This window comes from Haliotis cracherodii, unplaced genomic scaffold, assembly GCF_022045235.1.
Source record: "Haliotis cracherodii isolate W230 unplaced genomic scaffold, xgHalCrac1.p SCAF_8, whole genome shotgun sequence".
Taxonomy (NCBI): Eukaryota; Metazoa; Mollusca; class Gastropoda; order Lepetellida; family Haliotidae; genus Haliotis; species Haliotis cracherodii.
Window position 1 is genome coordinate 4588893 of NW_027266341.1, and position 20224 is coordinate 4609116.

Sequence of the window (20224 nt, forward strand, 5' to 3'; positions counted from 1 at the left end):
CGTACACCTATAATCCCATCATGGCCAGTCTGTGACAGTTCCTATTATTCACAGGTGTACCCCTATAATTCCCTGATGGCCAGTCTGTGACAGTTACTGTTATTCACAGGTGTACACTTATAATCCCATCATGGCCAGTCTGTGAGAGTTCCTGTTATTCACAGGCGTACACCTATAATTCCATCATGGCCAGTCTGTGACAGTTCCTGTTATTCACAGGCATACACCTATAATTCCTTGATGGCCAGTCTGTGACAGTTCCTGTTATTCACAGGCGTACACCTATAATTCCTTGATGGCCAGTCTGTGACAGTTCCTGTTATTCACAGGCGTACACCTATCATTCCTTGATGGCCAGTCTGTGACAGTTCCTGTTATTCACAGGCGTACACCTATAATTCCCTGATGGCCAGTCTGTGGACAGTTCCTGTTATTCACAGGCGTACACCTATAATTCCCTGATGGCCGTCCCTCATAAAGACGTGCCAACCCCTCCTGCCACACTCAGAATCTGTGTTTGTCTCGTCCTCCCAACCCTTCAAGTACTCCAAACAGAAACATCTTGGTCCCGGTCCGAGGAAGGGCAGCACCCCCAGGATCTTCCCGTGACAGTCATAGTGGAACACATGCTCTCTGTAGAAATTGTCTCCACCTCCCTTTTGAACAGTGACTGATACCAGAAAGTCAACTGAAATAAGGAAGATAACAAGTCACCACAATATTACTTACGAAATAACAAAACCAGAAGTTATCATCAGGTCACCTTCTGAAAACCAGGGCATAAAAAATGTCAAAGATGAACATTCACACTAACGGTCATTGTTCTACATGAGTGAGTGTGTTTTTTAGCACATCCATCCATTTTATGACAGGGGACATAGGCTTCACAGATGCATTGTACTCATGTGGGGAATCAACCAAGGTTTTAAAAAACAGCATGCACCTAGGGAACCTTGATGGTTAGTTTGTTTGTTTGTTTCATTGTTTGTTTGTCCCTTAAAGCCAGCACTATTCCAGCTATATGATGGTGACACTTAAATAATCTTGGATAATCAAATTCTGACCAGACAATCCAGCGATTGACATTATGAGTATCCATCTACGCAATTGGGATACAATGACATGCATCAACCAAGTCAGTGAACCTGAGCAAGCATGGGTTGCTGAAGACCTATTCCCTCACAGATATTCATTGAGTAAGGCAAGCATGGATTGCTGAAGACCTATTCTAACCTGGACACATCATGGAGGGAGACAAGCATGGGTTGCTGAAGACCTATTCTAACCCAGATGTTAATGGAGGGAGACAAGCATGGGTTGCTAAAGACCTATTCTAACCCTGATGTTAATGGAGGGAGACAAGCATGGGTTACTGAAGACCTATACTAACCTGGAACAATATTGAGGGAGACAAGCATGGGTTGCTGAAGACCTATACTAACCCAAATGTTAATGGAGGGAGACAAGCATGGATAGCTGAAGACCTATTCTAACCTGGAACAATATTGAGGGAGACAAGCATGGGTTGCTGAAGACCTAAACTAACCCAGATGTTAATGGAGGGAGACAAGCATGGATTGCTGAAGACCTATTCTAACCCCGATGTTAATGGAGGGAGACAAGAATGGATTGCTGAAGACCTATTCTAACCCCGATGTTAATGGAGGGAGACAAGAATGGATTGCTGAAGACCTATTCCAACCCAAATGTTCATGGAGGGAGTCAAGCATGGACTGCTGAAGACCTATTCTAACCCAGATGTTAATGGAGGGAGTCAAACATGGATTGCTGAAGACCTATTCTAACCCAAATGTTCATGGAGGGAGTCAAGCATGGATTGCTGAAGACCTATTCTAACACATATCTTCACAGGGGGAGACAAACATGGATTGCTGAAGACCTATTCTAACCCAGATGTTAATGGAGGGAGACAAGCATGGATTGTTGAAGACCTATTCTAACACAGATCTTCACAGGGGGAGACAAGCATGGATTGCTGAAGACCTATTCTAACCTGGACACATCATGGAGGGAGACAAGCATGGGTTGCTGAAGACCTATTCTAACCCAAATGTTAATGGAGTGAGACAAGCATGGATTGCTGAAGACCTATTCTAACACAGATCTTCACAGGGGGAGACAAGCATGGATTGCTGAAGACCTATTCTAACCCAGATGTTAATGGAGGGAGACAAGCATGGATTGCTGAAGACCTATTCTAACACAGATCTTCACAGGGGGAGACAAGCATGGATTGCTGAAGACCTATTCTAACCCAGATGTTAATGGAGGGAGACAAGCATGGATTGCTGAAGACCTATTCTAAAACAGATCTTCACAGGGGGAGACAAGCATGGATTGCTGAAGACCTATTCTAACCCAAATGTTCATGGAGGGAGTCAAGCATGGATTGCTGAAGACCTATTCTAACCCAGATGTTAATGGAGGGAGTCAAGCATGGATTGCTGAAGACCTATTCTAACCCAAATGTTCATGGAGGGAGACAAGCATGGATTGCTGGAGACCTATTCTAACACAGATCTTCACAGGGGGAGACAAGCATGGATTGCTGAAGACCTATTCTAACCCAGATGTTAATGGAGGGAGACAAGCATGGATTGCTGAAGACCTATTCTAACACAGATCTTCACAGGGGGAGACAAGCATGGATTGCTGAAGACCTATTCTAACCTGGACACATCATGGAGGGAGACAAGCATGGGTTGCTGAAGACCTATTCTAACCCAGATGTTAATGGAGGGAGACAAGCATGGATTGCTGAAGACCTATTCTAACACAGATCTTCACAGGGGGAGACAAGCATGGGTTGCTGAAGACCTATTCTAACCCAGATGTTAATGGAGGGAGACAAGCATGGATTGCTGAAGACCTATTCTAACACAGTTCTTCACAGGGGGAGACAAGCATGGATTGCTGAAGACCTATTCTAACCCAGATGTTAATGGAGGGAGACAAGCATGGATTGCTGAAGACCTATTCTAACCCAGATGTTAATGGAGGGAGACAAGCATGGATTGCTGAAGACCTATTCTAACCCAAATGTTAATGGAGGGAGACAAGCATGGATTGCTGAAGACCTATTCTAACCTGGACACATCATGGAGGGAGACAAGCATGGGTTGCTGAAGACCTATTCTAACCCAGATGTTAATGGAGGGAGACAAGCATGGATTGCTGAAGACCTATTCTAACACAGATCTTCACAGGGGGAGACAAGCATGGATTGCTGAAGACCTATTCTAACCCAGATGTTAATGGAGGGAGACAAGCATGGATTGCTGAAGACCTATTCTAACACAGTTCTTCACAGGGGGAGACAAGCATGGATTGTTGAAGACCTATTCTAACCCAGATGTTAATGGAGGGAGACAAGCATGGATTGCTGAAGACCTATTCTAACACAGATGTTAATGGAGGGAGACAAGCATTGATTGCTGAAGACCTATTCTAACCCAGATGTTCATGGAGGGAGACAAGCATGGATTGCTGAAGACCTATTCTAACACAGATCTTCACAGGGGGAGACAAGCATGGGTTGCTGAAGACCTATTCTAACCCAGATGTTAATGGAGGGAGACAAGCATGGATTGCTGAAGACCTATTCTAACACAGTTCTTCACAGGGGGAGACAAGCATGGATTGCTGAAGACCTATTCTAACCCAGATGTTAATGGAGGGAGACAAGCATGGATTGCTGAAGACCTATTCTAACCCAGATGTTAATGGAGGGAGACAAGCATGGATTGCTGAAGACCTATTCTAACCCAAATGTTAATGGAGGGAGACAAGCATGGATTGCTGAAGACCTATTCTAACCTGGACACATCATGGAGGGAGACAAGCATGGGTTGCTGAAGACCTATTCTAACCCAGATGTTAATGGAGGGAGACAAGCATGGATTGCTGAAGACCTATTCTAACACAGATCTTCACAGGGGGAGACAAGCATGGATTGCTGAAGACCTATTCTAACCCAGATGTTAATGGAGGGAGACAAGCATGGATTGCTGAAGACCTATTCTAACACAGTTCTTCACAGGGGGAGACAAGCATGGATTGTTGAAGACCTATTCTAACCCAGATGTTAATGGAGGGAGACAAGCATGGATTGCTGAAGACCTATTCTAACACAGATGTTAATGGAGGGAGACAAGCATTGATTGCTGAAGACCTATTCTAACCCAGATGTTCATGGAGGGAGACAAGCATGGATTGCTGAAGACCTATTCTAACCCAGATGTTCATCGGTCAGACCGTAGAAGTGACACTTCAGGTTTTCAATCTTGGGTGACTTTAGAGCACATATTTGTTATTGCTATAGTTCTGGGATAGCTAAAGACACTGCTGTGATACTACTGCAATATTGATAAAACTATTGCAATAGTATCATTATAGTTGGGAAGTACTTGCATCAGTATTTTCTTTCATTATTTTATGTAAACTCATCTTTAAATCTTTTTGTATATTCCTGTATTTTTACACCCCATATAAGGTCATGTTCTATTTACCATCTTCTCTAACAGTGCAGACCTCTGTTGCAACTCCAGGAACCAAAAGGTCCATGACAATCTCTACAATATCTGTAACATCCACAAACATCAGCGTAGCACCGATGACGACTGCAAATCTGGTTTTCTCCCCCAGTTTTTTCTGCTCCAGGATCCTGACTGGAGATCCTGGCAGGAAGCTGATGTAGTGGCCGTCCTCACTCACCTCCAGGCTGCTGCTGTGGACAGAGTTAAGCAAATTCAATGCAAAATGTCAGCATTAAAATATTTCATCTGTTAAATATGATCACATTAATACAATATATGCACAGTTCATATTCCTAAATGTCACTGTTTATGTTTCATAATGCCCTTGCTTTGAAGATGATTACCATTGTTGCTACAGAGCAATCCCTACCTGTCTTGTTGCAGGGTAACATTCAGCATTTGCAGTGTGTCAGGATGTAGGAAGTAGATGGCGTTGTCTGTTAAAGCCATGACTTTCTCTCCTCCAAAAAAAAGAGTTCTTATTTCAGGGAACTCATCACTGAGAACCTCATCGTCTGTTATAGGGTCACATCTGACTCTGAAGCAAAGATCACATCAAAATGAAAGAACACACATCCTAATCACATGACCATTCACATTACTAGGCCTACCTTCAAAGTGTCTTCAAATTTTCAGCTGAAAGGTAATCCAAACCTATTCAGTACCTTCTTTTGTGAGAAATTCTTCAAGTAAAACAATGAAACATTTTGCAAACAACCGTGCGTCATTATTTCCAAAACTTGGTACAATTGCTCCTGGTACAGTTTAGGAACTTATGTAATTTATTTTTTGGACAAAATGAACTGTATAAGCTTTATTAAAACACCACAACTTGCAAATCATAAATCACGCTGCATTACATTGAAAAATGACCACAAAAATATTGAGTGATTGGGGGTTGTTTTTCAGTATTTTGTAAATATAAATCCATGATGACCCTATGGAGATTTTGACATAAGATCTCCAGCAAGCTATGCTTATCCTTAGAGCTGACTAAATGGATCAGGTGTTCAGGCTCCAAAACGTTTTGTGACTTGGTTGATTCTGTATCATAGCACTGATGGCGTGTTTGATTGTTGTTTAATGCCACACTCTGCAATATTGCAGCTATAAGATGGCGGCCTGTATATATTTGAGTCTGGGCCAGAGTAACCAGTCACTGATATAATAATTAATATCCAACATCTTTGGCGTGCAATGCTGCACAATCAGTCACCTGTTGGATTAACTCAGATTTTTTTATCCTCTGACATTTAATGAAAACACAATAAAGGCAAATGTTTGCAATTTTTTAGTCAGAAAGGGAAACAATGTCAATTTTTCTGTCATTACAGAAGCCTTCATGGGAAAAACATTGCTCTTCTTTGTGGGCAGTTAACATTAACCATCTACACCAACCTGAGTCCGTCCGCTCTGAGGCCATACAGCTTACTCCCAAGAACATGTGGTGCCACCATTTGATTATCTGAGATGGTTTTTAGCAACTTTCCATTCTTGCCAAAAACATACTGCTTCCTGAAATCCACAAAGCATATATGGTCATGTTTTACCAATAACCTCTAATACTTTATTACCTTGCTGTTATTTGCAAAGTTTCTAGTTCTTCCTGCATGTTGTAAGAGGCAATCCATTCCATATGGCATCTTCCCGAGGCAAGGGAGTCAACTGACCTTATAAGTCCAGTCTCCACACCACTCCATAAATAACCCTGTATATTTGATTTATACACTCTCATAAATGACAGGTCGCGTTGCACAGTGATTTCAAAATCATACCAGGAGATATCCTTAATTATCTCAAACTGTCTTTGTGAAGAGATTGAGTACCTGTGATTTTTATACTCTTTCAGAATGCCCATGTGCCACATGATATCGTCTGGAGGAAAGCTCCTGTGTTTACTGGTCATCTTCTGGGTCCGAATGCTGGACACCTCAGGGTCATCTATTTGGTCACAGAAGTCATGTGAGTGTTCTGTGGTCAGGAAAGGCTGCATGAAGCTGGTCTTACGGGAACAGTCTACAAACTGCAACACAAAGATGTGTAGTGTTTGGAATAAGTATCAAGGTGGCATTGCCCTAATGTTCAAAAATATATATTGAGGGGTCAAAAGTTGTAGCAGAATATCTCAAGGCCCAAAGAATCATATCCTTGATTATGCAGTGTATCGTATCTCCATTCTGTTATGACAAAATAGAATTTATAAACCTACTGCCATTTAGTATTGTAGGTATCTTGATATCTTATAGTAATCTTGTGAGAGGGTGTTCAATCTCACATGTCATGACTTCAGTTGTCTGCATGCTGCACATGGTATTTCTCTCACCTACTTCAGCCCTTGGGTTTTTCCCACTCAAGGTTTTACATTCTTAATCTCAGAGTCATGTTTTAACTATAAAGTACCCAGGACCTATTCTACACCATGACTTTTGAGCACAAAGCAACATTCTGTGATCAGTTTGACATGTTAGACACAGGGGTGATGGAGATGGTGACCTCACTTCCATAGCTAAGCCATGGTTGCAAATGGATCCAGAGTAGTTATCATAATAGGATGTATATACAATACACTTTTACAATCGAGGATGCAAGGATTTTTTTAAATTCTCAACATTGATATGTCTTATCGGAAGGAATGTTATTAATCCAGGGTCAGAACTAAACTCAAAAGCTTCAATTGCCTGTGTAAAGATCAAATGCCCTTGTAATGTTGAAACAATGGGAAAATTTGTAAATTTGTACTAGCCTGCAGGAATTTGTACACGCCCTGGGATAGCAGGCTAGTGTTAGTTTCTAACTCTGTAATCAGCCCCATATCATATGTCTTTAATGAAGAAATTGAAATAAAGGAAAGATGGGGTGAAATGGTGTTTGCCCCACAGGGAGTCTGTGTTGGAATAGACCCCAAGCAAGCTATGCTTGTTGTACAAGGCGACTACAAGATTCATGCGATCAGATTTGGTCAGTCTGGCTGTCATCGTAGCCCTATGACCTGGAACATTGTTCATAATGATATAACTGAATTACTGCTCAAAACAGAGTTAAGATCCATCACTCACGAAAAGGCTTTCATCAGATTTCATACTGCCTTCACTCCTCGACCAATTTCATCCCCCAAAAGTTATTTCTCGAGTGGTCTTCTGGAATAGAGTGTGATATGTAACAACCTACATATATTTTAGGTGTACAAACCACTTGAATCCTCTTTGGTGTGTAGGTATCATGGACTGCTAGGTAAAGAGTGTCCTTGTAGGCAAAGCACTCTTCAAGCAAGATGCTGAAAATAAGTGGCTTATACTTGTAACTTTTCTTTAAAGTTGGGATCTCTTCTTGTCTTTCTTTCTTACAAAGTTTTGTTCTTTTGTGTGATTGGTGAGTAAATTTGACAATCTGCTCCCAGAGGTGATGTTTAACTTGTTCCACACTCTGAAAAAAATAACAATCTATATGTCCAACACCTGCATATTGCAATACTTGAGTCAACATCATGATTGAAAGGTGATACTTAAGTTTTGTTAGTAGGAAATTGTCCATGTTCAACTAACAGTTGCTATCAATCAATGTCTTACTTGCATGACTGGTTAATCAGGGCATGTTCTGAAGATCCCATGCAATCAGTTTAAGCATTTTGTTGTGAGTCATGAGTTGTTATGAGGCTGGGTTATTGTGAAATGTAACAAATATTACTTATTGAAAACTGATACAGAATTAAAGCATGAATCGTTTCCATGAAAACAAAAAAAATACGTTTTTGAAAAAAATTTAATAAGCAAAAGGCACCAGTTGATGAGCAACACATATGCCAAGTTTCCAAGAAAAACATGGAATTGTATTCAAGTTATGGCTAAGAATAGCATTGGAACGACAACAACAAAAGGAACCGAGGCAAAAACAATATGTCTCCGCTCTCCCAGTTGTGGGGGGTAATGGTGGAGACACACAAAAAAAGACCTACATGTTGAGACATTACATAGCCCTTTGCAAAACAGTACTCCAGGGACATCTTCATCTTCTCCTCCCAGATGGCGCCACCTTTCTCAGTCGGAGAGGAATTGCGGAACATGCTTGATTTTCTTTTGGCTTCAATGTCTGCTAGGGCTCTCTTAAAACAGTTTAAAGAAAGAGTTGTTCAGTTCATCAAATTCTTTATTTGTACACATTAATGAGGTTTTATGCAGTTTTTAGAAGTATATCAGCAATATTTATTGAGAATATCTAAGAATGGTCTTTGAAAATTGTTCCCATATGGAAAGTCCTTGTGATTATTGTGTTACCATCTGGAAAACATGCAGTCTCAGGCTAATATTTTACAGGGTACTCACTCAATATTCTTTACACAACAGGAATGCTATTTACTTGTTGTATTTGTGAAGCATCACCTGAATACCTGAATGAGTATAGCACTGCTTTTAACAATATTTCAGTATATAAGTATACAGTGAAAGTTTACCCTGTGTAAGGATCAACAGTGAAAGTTTACCCTGTGTAAGGATCAACAGAGAAAGTTTACCCTGTGTAAGGATCAACAGAGAAAGTTTACCCTGTGTAAGGATCAACAGAGAAAGTTTACCCTGTGTAAGGATCCAGGTTGAGGGCCCTGATAGGGGGCAGCACCATCTGCAGGTCAGCCGTCAGGAAACCAGCATCTGTCAGTCTCAGGTTGAGGTCTGTCATGGACTGGTAGTCCCCCTCAAAGGAATTCCTGATAACCTCTTTATTTTTTATTCAACAGCTTTTAAGTGTTTAAAAAAAGCAAGAAATTGATTAGTTGGTCACTGTGAACTCAACTTGTGTTACCCTAATTTCATAGCATATGTCAATTGGATGCAAGGCATTAATAGAATAGATCTTTCACAACATGTGGCCTCAAACACTTACTTGTTGTTGCTAGGATCCGTAAACCCTAAAAAGTAACAAAGTGTGGTCTATTTAAGCTTTGACATGTGAATCTTTTTGAAATAAAATACTTACATGTTATTGACAATCCGAAGATGACCAATCTGTGTTCTCCATATGACCTTGAGAAATGTTGGAGCTCCATGTTCAGCAACATGGTCAAGAACTGGCGAGAGTTTTCTTCCCATGACAGCGGCGTTTCCAGTTTTTGTCTGTCAGGAATGAAGAAAATGACAAAAACAAATGAAATATTTAAAGAATTAAAATAACTTTGAAGGAAACATTTCTTTTCCTGATTGATATTATCATAGTATCAGTATCAAGAAATGTTACTTTTTCATTAGCTAAAACAATTTGTTTAAAAATGTATCTCATGTTTTCCTAACGATGATTGAATCATCAGATAGGTACCTGAGAATGAGAGTACAGAATGCCCTGCAAGACTTCTTGACATCTCCAAGAAGAGCCTTCACAAGAGACAGATGGAGCAGCAAGAATTCAAAAGACTCCACCAGACCCTCCATCAGCTTCACACAGCCTTCAAGATGACCCTCAACACTCTCTGTGGACAGGAGCAACAGTCAATAGGCAGTGACACACATCCCTCCAGGCAATCTGAACACTCTCTATGGACAGAAGCAACAGTCAATAGACAGTGACACACATCCCTCCAGACAATCTGAACACTCTCTGTGGACAGAAGCAACAGTCAATGGACAGTGACACACATCCCTCCAGACAATCTTAACACTCTCTGTGGACAGAAGCAACAGTCAATAGACAGTGACACACATCCCTCTAGACAATCTGAACACTCTCTATGGACAGAAGCAACAGTCAATAGACAGTGACACACATCCCTCCAGACAATCTGAACACTCTGTGGACAGAAGCAACAGTCAATAGACAGTGACACACATCCCTCCAGACAATCCTCAACAATTTCTGTGGACAGAAGCAACAGCCAACAGACAGTGACACACATCCCTCCAGACAATCCTCAACACTTTCTGTGGACAGAAGCAACAGTCAATAGACAGTGACACACATCGCTCCAGACAATCCTAAACACTTTCTGTGGACAGAAGCAACAGTCAATAGACAGTGACACACATCCCTCCAGACAATCTGAACACTCTCTATGGACAGAAGCAACAGTCAATAGACCGTGACACACATCCCTCCAGACAATCCTCAACACTCTCTATGGACAGAAGCAAGTCAATAGACAGTGACACACATCCCTCCAGACAATCTGAACACTCTCTATGGACAGAAGCAACAGTCAATAGACAGTGACACACATCCCTCCAGACCATCTGAAGAAGTCAATCAGTATGAAGCAAAAATATTAATCCTGAGTGAGAAATATCGAACATAATTTCCCCTATGTCTGTGTCCCCATGGGTAATATTAGATTGTGATAAGAAAAGCAACAGGTACTTTCAGTCCAAACTGAGGATTAACTGAGATTGACAGAAAATGCAATACCCAAGCCAAAATGTATTGCATGAAATGGTGGACAAAGTACCTTCATCAAGTAAATTATGACATTTTACTTGCTATATGACAAGGAAACATATATATATAAAACATATTATACATCAATATTAATTTCCAAACCCCTGTATACTGCAACAATATTTGGCAAATTTTCCACAAATTTGGAAAACCAATGTGAAAAGATCCAAACATATTTACCTTCAGTCACCATACATGTAAGACTGGAGAATGAAAGCCAGGTTTAGGACTGAATTCACCACAGTCATGTTCTAACCCATGTGTAAAGGAAGCACATTGCAATTTTTCAGATATCTAAACTATGAGTTTTCCTCTCTGTATGCTTGGAGAGCAAAGATGTCTATGGTGTAATACTTCACTGCGCAGAGTTGATTATGCATGCCTAGGTTTGATCCCATATGATGAGTCTAGGTTTGTCAGCAAGATACCTCTGCTCAAGGTGTCCACCAAGGTGGTAAACGTCCAAGACCTAACATCTTTGACCTGTATCACTTCAGGTGTTCCTCCCTCATTGAGCTGAAGTGCTATGATAAAAGTGAAAATCTGTTCCAAGCAGTGTTTTACCCAACTACTCTGTCCTGCAGGCTCACCTTGTGCTGTTCCACTGTGGAAACACAGGAAGGACTCTACAGCCTGTATGCTGGATCTCGGGGGACAGCTGGGATCAAGGAAGTTCATAGCCCCTTGCCATGCACCAGCTGCCAGTGTGGCCTTCTCTGTTGTCATCACTCTATCAAACAGGGAACACAGGGACGCACTTTGAAAACACATTTTTGAAGTTTTGTAATATTGTGCAAAATGTATAGACGGACATTCATTTAAAAAATACATCAATTGAAATAAAGGACAAAAGTGTGCAATAATAGACAAATGTTGCAGATAAATGATTGTTAATCAAGGTCAAAAGAAAGAACAATGTGTTCTTTAGCATGTTAGTGCGCACAAAGGACACCAGACGCTAGCGAACAACATTGTCAACAAAGAACGCCAGATGGTGCTGCAATTTGTACAGCATTCCAATTTTAATCAGCTTGTTCCGCTGTGTATATGATAAATGTATGCCATGAGCAGCATGGCACCAAGGTGCACAATGAATATCCATTGCATCATCCCTTGTGCACCCACTGTGTGACATCATATACATGTTTCGATTATATATCAAGTGTTTAGTCATCGTCACTGGGAAAGTGGAACGTTTTGATAAATATTTTCTTGTTTGCATTTAATTCATTTAATGAATAAATGAGCAGAATGTGAAGTATTTATTTTTGACATATTTATAAAAGTCTGAAACTCAGAATTTCAAATGGGATTTCTTTGTTGAAAACATGGGATTAAAAGCCAGTGGTCTGTCTAAAATTAGGAATTAAGTAATATTACTTTTTTATATCTTCTAGCTGGCCCTAGCCAATCTGGAAGATTCTCGGTTTTCTTCACATACAAGAATGACAGAAGTTTGGTAGTATTGTTTGAATCTCAACCAGAAGTTGAGAAAATGGACATTAGTTATTGTTGAAACACAGAGATAAAGAGTTATAACTCATTTCGCAGCTGTTACTACTGAAACAAAGAGACAAAGAGTTATATAAGACTCATTCGGTTTGTGGTAAAACAAAGAAAGACAAAGAGGGTAAAATAATTAGGACTTATTTTTTCGTGGGAGGAGGAATAAATTATGATGATAGTATCTTGTTAGTTGTCAGAGGATGGAGTGAGAGTTTGAGTCTGACCAGATAGGTTCTCCCTCTGTATTTGGGAAGTTCTACTGAAAGTTAGAAGAGCTGATAAGAGGTAATACTGGGCTCTTCAGTGTATCATTTAGATATGTGTTGTGAATATATCAGTCAGGCAACAGAAATACATAATGGTCATCCTACAGCCTACAATAAATGGAATAGGACAACCACCCAGACTTATGATACATAAGCTACATCATCCTCTGAACCAAGGTGTGGTAAGAATAAGTTGCCGAGATAGAAGTAAATTAAACCTGATATCCCAGGTAACAGTGCACTTCGGTGTCGTGTAGCTCTTTGCCAACGTTTATCATATACAGGGCAGAACAAGAACAAATAAAATCAGAATGTACAAATTGCAGCATTGTCTTGCATTCTTTCATCGACAACGGTGTTCATTAGCATTTGGGGCGGTCGGGTAGCCTAGTGGTTAAAGCGTTCGCTCGTCACGCCGAAGACCCAGGTTCGATTCCCGACATGGGTACAATGTGTGAAGCCCATTTCTGGTGTCCCCCGCCGTGATATTGCTGGAATATTGCTAAAGGCAGCGTAAAACCATACTCACTCACTCACTCACTCACTCATTAGCATTTGGTGTCCTTTTGTGTGCACCATACCATCCTTTAGTACACACTGTTCTTTGTAAGTCGTCTTTGTAAGTAACATTTAATATCTATTCATAACTTTTGCCTATGATTGCATACTTATGTTCTTTATTTCAACTCATGAATCTTTTGACCGATGGCAGCCCCTAAAAATCATATCAAAATGTTCTTGGTATTGAAGCAGGAGACAATCAAACACAACAAGGTCATCACACAGGTTTGAATCTCATTTGATTAGTTTCGAGTTTGACGAGCACATGCACACATCTTGTCATTTTGAGTTAAAATTGATTACGTGTTTTCATTTGTATGTTGTATTCTAATATATTATTCAAGTTTGGCTGGGGGCTTAAAGTCAGTGACCATGTTAAAGGTACAGAGGGTGTCAGTCGTAAATGGCCAATAAGGATGACGCTGACTTTCAGGTGTTCAATACACATTGTAGAATGTCTGCTATGCAAGATTTACCCTTGATCGTAGACACTGGCCATCAGCATGTACTTTTGTAGGAGAACTTCTTTATCCTCCCATTGTAACCTTGACCTCCTCATAATAGATTCTGATGCCTCTATGTACAGTCGCTTTGCTTTTATAGGTTCCTCATTTTGTGCGTACAGCCGGGCTGCCTCGCTCAAAGCATGAGCTCTGCCCATTTCTTAGAACGAAAACACATATATTGGGTCTTCTGACCAAGTTAGTAATGAAGTGTTCACCAAAGAAACATGTACATCAAGCCATTTAGATAACTGACCAGAAGTCCCTTTGTCTTGTACTCAAACTTTACATGCTATTAATATCAATACTTAGATTTGTCAATAAACGAGAAACCTCATAGAAAGTAACCTCTGACTTAATGGCAATGCTCACTTTAACATGCATTACAGACATGGCATTGTCGTCTTGAAAACAAACCATTGACCAAAGGGCACCTGTCATTTGACCCTCCTATGTTAGAAGGTTTCTAATAGGGTCCTGTTCCTCATGTTGATCCCACCCCAGGACATCACTGAGCCTCCACCACACCTGCCATGCTGATAGACATTGATGTCAGTGTTATGTTCACTTTCATATCTCAGAACATGACCCCTAAAGGAAGTCTGCGGTGATTCTGTATTCCTCTGATGACTACTCCCCTGTTGTCTGTTGTCTTAACCACTGGTGTCAGATAAAAAATTGCCCATCAGTGAAACATTGTACACTGTCCATGCAGAGGAGCTGCATAAATCAAGTTTTAAACCGTCTGTTTTGAGATCAGGAGCCCTGTGTATGGCATCCTCATCAGTGTTGATCATCAGCTTTTTGTGTTTGTAGACATTTGTGGCACATTAAGTGTATTGCCTATGATATGATTCAAGCCATCACTGCACAATGACAGAGAATCAGCCACATCATCCACTACGGCACAATGACAGAGAATCAGCCACATCACCCATCATAGCACAATGACAGAGAATCAGCCAGGTTGCAGAATATGATCTAGTTGACTCTCACTCCCGTTACTGGGGACTGATATCAATAGTTCCCCCCAACCCCCGAACCCCCCACCCCCCTCTGCCCCCCAGCTGAAATTTTTGTGTGAGTGATTTTCACAGGATTCGTTCGTGCAACAGGCTGATTCATGTCAGATCGTTCACTATTATTTATAGACATACCCCCATTCATGTAATGCTGGTGAGTGGGGGAGAGTGTACAGTGAAAGGGGACATACATAATTGCCTTTAGAGCCTCCCATACAAAGTGGGGCAAAGTAATCCGGCTCCAACAAACTACCACACAAATACATACATATATATTGGGAATAAATATATGGATCTTAGGAATTGTAGATATGGCAGGGTATTTCATATAAACAAAGGAGTTTGGAACACATTACCATCCAGTTCAGTCTGTGCAATGTTCATAAAACATTCAATAGCATACTTGATGTTTCCCCGAGCCCAGAACACATAGGGCACTGCTTTGTCAAAGAAGACCTCAACCACAGCTGGGTATCTGAAACCAGAACACATAGGGAAGAGCGTCATCAAAGAAGACCTCAACCACAGCTGGGTATCTGAAACCAGAACACATAGGGAAGTCCCTCACCAAAAGAAGACCTCAACCACAGCTGGGTATCTGAAACCAGAACACATAGGGAAGTGCGTCATCAAAGAAGACCTCAACCACAGCTGGGTATCTGAAACCAGAACACATAGGGAAGTGCGTCATCAAAGAAGACCTCAGCCACAGCTGGGTATCTGAAACCAGAACACATAGGGCAGTGCGTCATCAAAGAAGACCTCAACCACAGCTGGGTATCTGAAACCAGAACACATAGGGCAGTGCGTCATCAAAGAAGACCTCAACCACAGCTGGGTATCTGAAACCAGAACACATAGGGCAGTGCGTCATCAAAGAAGACCTCAACCACAGCTGGGTATCTGAAACCAGAACACATAGGACAGTGCGTCATCAAAGAAGACCTCAACCATAGCTGGGTATCTGAAACCAGAACACATAGGACAGTGCGTCATCAAAGAAGACCTCAACCACAGCTGGGTATCTGAAACCAGAACACATAGGGAAGTCCCTCACCAAAAGAAGACCTCAACCACAGCTGGGTATCTGAAACCTGAACACATAGGGCAGTGCGTCATCAAAGAAGACCTCAACCACAGCTGGGTATCTGAAACCAGAATACACAGGGCAGTGCCTTGTCAAAGAAGACCTCAACCACAGCTGGGTATCTGAAACCAGAATACACAGGGCAGTGCTTTGTCAAAGAAGACCTTTACGACAGCTGGGTATCTGAAACCAGAACACATAGTGCAGTGCCTCACCAAAAGAAGACCTCAACCACAGCTGGGTATCTGAAACCAGACAAGACAAACTCACACCTCAGTAAAGTAGGACAACCTATGGGAAAATCTGTACACAATAGTGAGTGAGTGAGACTTGGATGCTTTGAACAGTATTCCAGTTATATCACAACATGCACATATTTGTAATAGGCTACCTAATTTAAACCGATCCAACTTACACCCACCTTTTCTTGAGGTTTTCCCTCACAGAGCAGACCATGACATCGGTGGCTTTTCTGATGATCTCAGACTCTGAGGTGCAGTAACGGGAAGCATGGTGGAACAGTCCGACAGAAATATGCAGAGGTAGCATCATTTCTATTACACTAGCCACCACTGTTGACAACAATGTTAACAATTGTCATTATTTATATCACACTACTAGTACAGTCAAAAACAATGTTAACAACTGCCATCATTGGTATCACACGTACCAGCAGTCAACACTGTCAACAACTATCATCATTTCTAACACACTCACCAGCACTGTCTACAAACAATGTCAACAATTCTCATTCTTTCTAACACACTCACCACCACTGTCAACAACACTGTTAACAACTGCCATCATATCTAAGACACTCATCAGCACAGTGGCGCATTGTTTTACAATCCCATAGAGGAATGAATAAAACAAGTGGACTTAATCATTGATATTCCGTTTCAAATTATATTTTCTAATAGATTTACAAATTAAATCCTATTTCTGTATACCACTGTTCTAGACAAGACTGCACCTAATGATTGTTACTATACATTCCAATCTAGTGAATCAGTATAGTTGTTTTGAACAGACAGAACTCTTCATTTGATAGTGACAAATAGAATATTTTTGAAATTCTAAATAATATTTCCATAACAAAATTAATGAAATAATTCCAAAAATGATGCATGATGGAAAGTTTATTAATCAACTCACTATTCCAGCTATATGATGGGGGCCTGTAAATATTCAGTCTGGACCAGACAACCTAGTGACAGATATTATGAGCAACGTGTCCTTTCAAAATGAAGGTATGGTGGGAAAGTGGTCCAGTGTATATATCATAATACAATGTACATAGAATGTTACTCCCCAGGGAGCTGGAAATGAAATTTGAGTGAACACTGATCCAAACACCTGGAGAATGATAATGAAATGAAAATCTGCTACATTATATATGGACTGATCATTCTCTGTGCCACACATAATCAAGGATGGAATTCACCTGGCCTCACCTGATAACTGACAAATAGGTTGACACCATGTGAGATTACCCCAGTTCCCAGCACCGCACTTCACATAATTTACATAGCAATATGGAAGGATTGAAGAGAATTCCCCAGCAATGTAATCCCTAAATACTGATTCAAACACATCGTCATTCCAAATGTTTCTTGCTCTTAATATCAAGTCTCTGTGTGTTTTAGGAGTTGTTTCCTTTACACTGTATTTCTCTAATGACGTCAAGACAACTGAATGCTTTTCTGTAAGGGGGTGAGGACATGATACAGCCATGACAGTTGAATTCTTGTAAATGCCTGGTCTCTCCTCCTCTCATACTAAACATGTCTTATCAGAGGAGGCATGCTGCTTATTGATTGTTGTTTCTGATTGGTGCGCTTTGATAAAAATGAGCGAATACACAACTCAAACAATGTCGGCACATTTCGAAGGTCAGGTCTTGACCTTTCATCGGAATAACCAACAAGATCTGGAAGTTCAAAGTCAATGTTATTAACATTTCTAAAGGGGGCATCATAGTCAGCATAATGGATAAACATATTTTTTAAGCTATTATTCTGTCTTCTTTCGTGTTTCCTACTTGGAGCTTGATTTCTTCCCACCTGAGTTTGGTTTGAATTGACGTCAACACTGTCAAACACACTGTCTGTATTGTCAGAAGAAACTGAGGCTGCTTCACCTATAGCCTCGTTATCTGTAGACTGATTCAAGAGGTCAGTATCACTGTCAGATAAACTTGTTCTTGCTCTTGATGTATGGCTAGAGCTATCTCCCTTTGTATTGTTTTCTGATAATGCATCTCGATCAATGACAGAGGTTGAGGCCTGGTCACAAGTCTCTCCAAGTGCTCCATGGGTTGTGATTACTTCTGGTTTTTGCTTCCTCTGGGCTGCCTCTTCATCCATGCTTTGCTGAAACAGCAAAACATAAGATAAGATAAGAGCTAGACATTCTCCCCATATTGAATGATGACACTAAAATATTTTGGGTTCAGCAGGGGAGAGTGTGACCAAGACATGGGAGAGGTGGGGGGTTGTGAAAGAAATTCAAAATTATTAATTTGGGGGAGGATCATGTAGTGTTTTACACTCCCAGGAACCCAAGGTCATTTACTCATGACATAACATGACACTTCATTTCTAATAATATGGGGCACCCTAAAAGCCAGTACTCAGTAGAACGCGGATATAACGAACACGAATACAGCGAACAAACAGATACAACGAACTGTTAAAAAATCTCTGATTTATATCCTATATATTATCATATTAAATTTACGAATAGAACAAACTCTCTATAGCGAACTAACAGATATAGCGAACTGATATCTGATCACCGACATGCCCATCTACCACTAATTAGTGACATGTATAGCGAACTGCGAAATCTCACTCAGCTGTACGCCATTAGACGCAAATCAACATAATCGTGGCAAATCAACAATCACTGGTGACAGTTAAACCTTGTTAAATTTGCATTATGTGAATCTTACATGAAACTAACAGTTTTACTCCACTAGTCCTTATAATGATAACGTGTAGCAAAACCTGTAATGGCAAATTTCTACTAGTCCTTATGATACCTTAAGTATTGGGCAGTTTGGCAAGGCCTACTGGACAAGTGCCAATTTCTAACACTGCATGTAATTGGACTAATCTAGTCTGTAAAACAAACAAATTTCATTCAATAATGTTTACATTAATTTTGGTGATATTGGAATATATTATTCTGATAAAATAATAATTTCAGATACAATTTCTTCCGACCACTGTTTAAACTTTTTTTTTGAAGTTGTATCATTTGGTACTTTTTAACTGAATCACCGGTAAATGAGAGAGGAAACGTGTATAAAAGTGTATGTGTCTTGTTTTGTTTTAACCAAGATGGACGACGTTTCCAAGCGAAAACGTATATAACGAACTGATTTCTCCGGTCTCATTGCAGTTCATTCTATCTATGTCCTACTATATGCATCAAAGGAGGTTCCTCATTTTCAAAGGTACTGGCTTTCTAAACCAATAAGTACTCAAATCATATTTTAATGTAAGGCTGCACAATTTCTTATACTTGGTTTATAAATATATTCATTTTGGGGGGTGAAGCTTGATCATCCCCAAAAGTTCAACATTAATGTAAATTAAAAGAGAAATGCTGCAATGAAATAATGAGTGCATGCTTTTAATTCTTGTTCGACAGAAACAAAACAAAAAACAGAAACAGAAACAAAACTGAACTCCCAGGGAGGCTAGATTTTTTTCTCCACCTAATGAACTCAACCTACCAACCAATCCTGGCCTGTGGGTTATTCAAATCAGGGGATGGAAATGCTCTTGTTTCATGAAAACAAAACTGCCTCACTATATTTAATCATATAATAGAAATGATTTTTGAATGTTCTACAAATCGATGAACGGCTTTTGTCAATTCAAAACTCTATATATCAATGGGGAGGGTGATCTTTTATGTTACCCCGGCCCTAATCAATGCATAAAAACTACAATCATCCTTCTCCTTTGTGATAAATGAATGGATTGTAAGGTTATAAATCCTAATAAAAGACAAAACAACAAACTGTAAAATCTAAGGTTCTGTACCGTAATTGTCAGGAAATTTGAGATCGAGTTACCAATAGTAACGGGAACTTAAGATTGGGTTACGGATGCATTATCCAAGGAACTCTCTGTCGTTTATTGGTGGATTACAGATTCACCCGTAATGATAATTGATATATATATATCCGATAAATCTGATACTCCTAAGAATTCGTGTTTTCAAGCAGACGATATTTCTGTTGCAGCGTTACCTGTGGTAGGATTGGTGAGAGGGTAATATGTCCTTGCTACTGCCA

The 20224-nt window shown here is 40.3% G+C and overlaps 1 pseudogene; it reads right to left on the reverse strand.

Annotated features, from left to right (window-relative positions):
- Positions 1–434: 434 nt before the first annotated feature.
- LOC139450306 (uncharacterized) lies at positions 435–18281 on the reverse strand (annotated as a pseudogene).
- Between the last annotated feature and the right edge of the window lie 1943 nt (positions 18282–20224).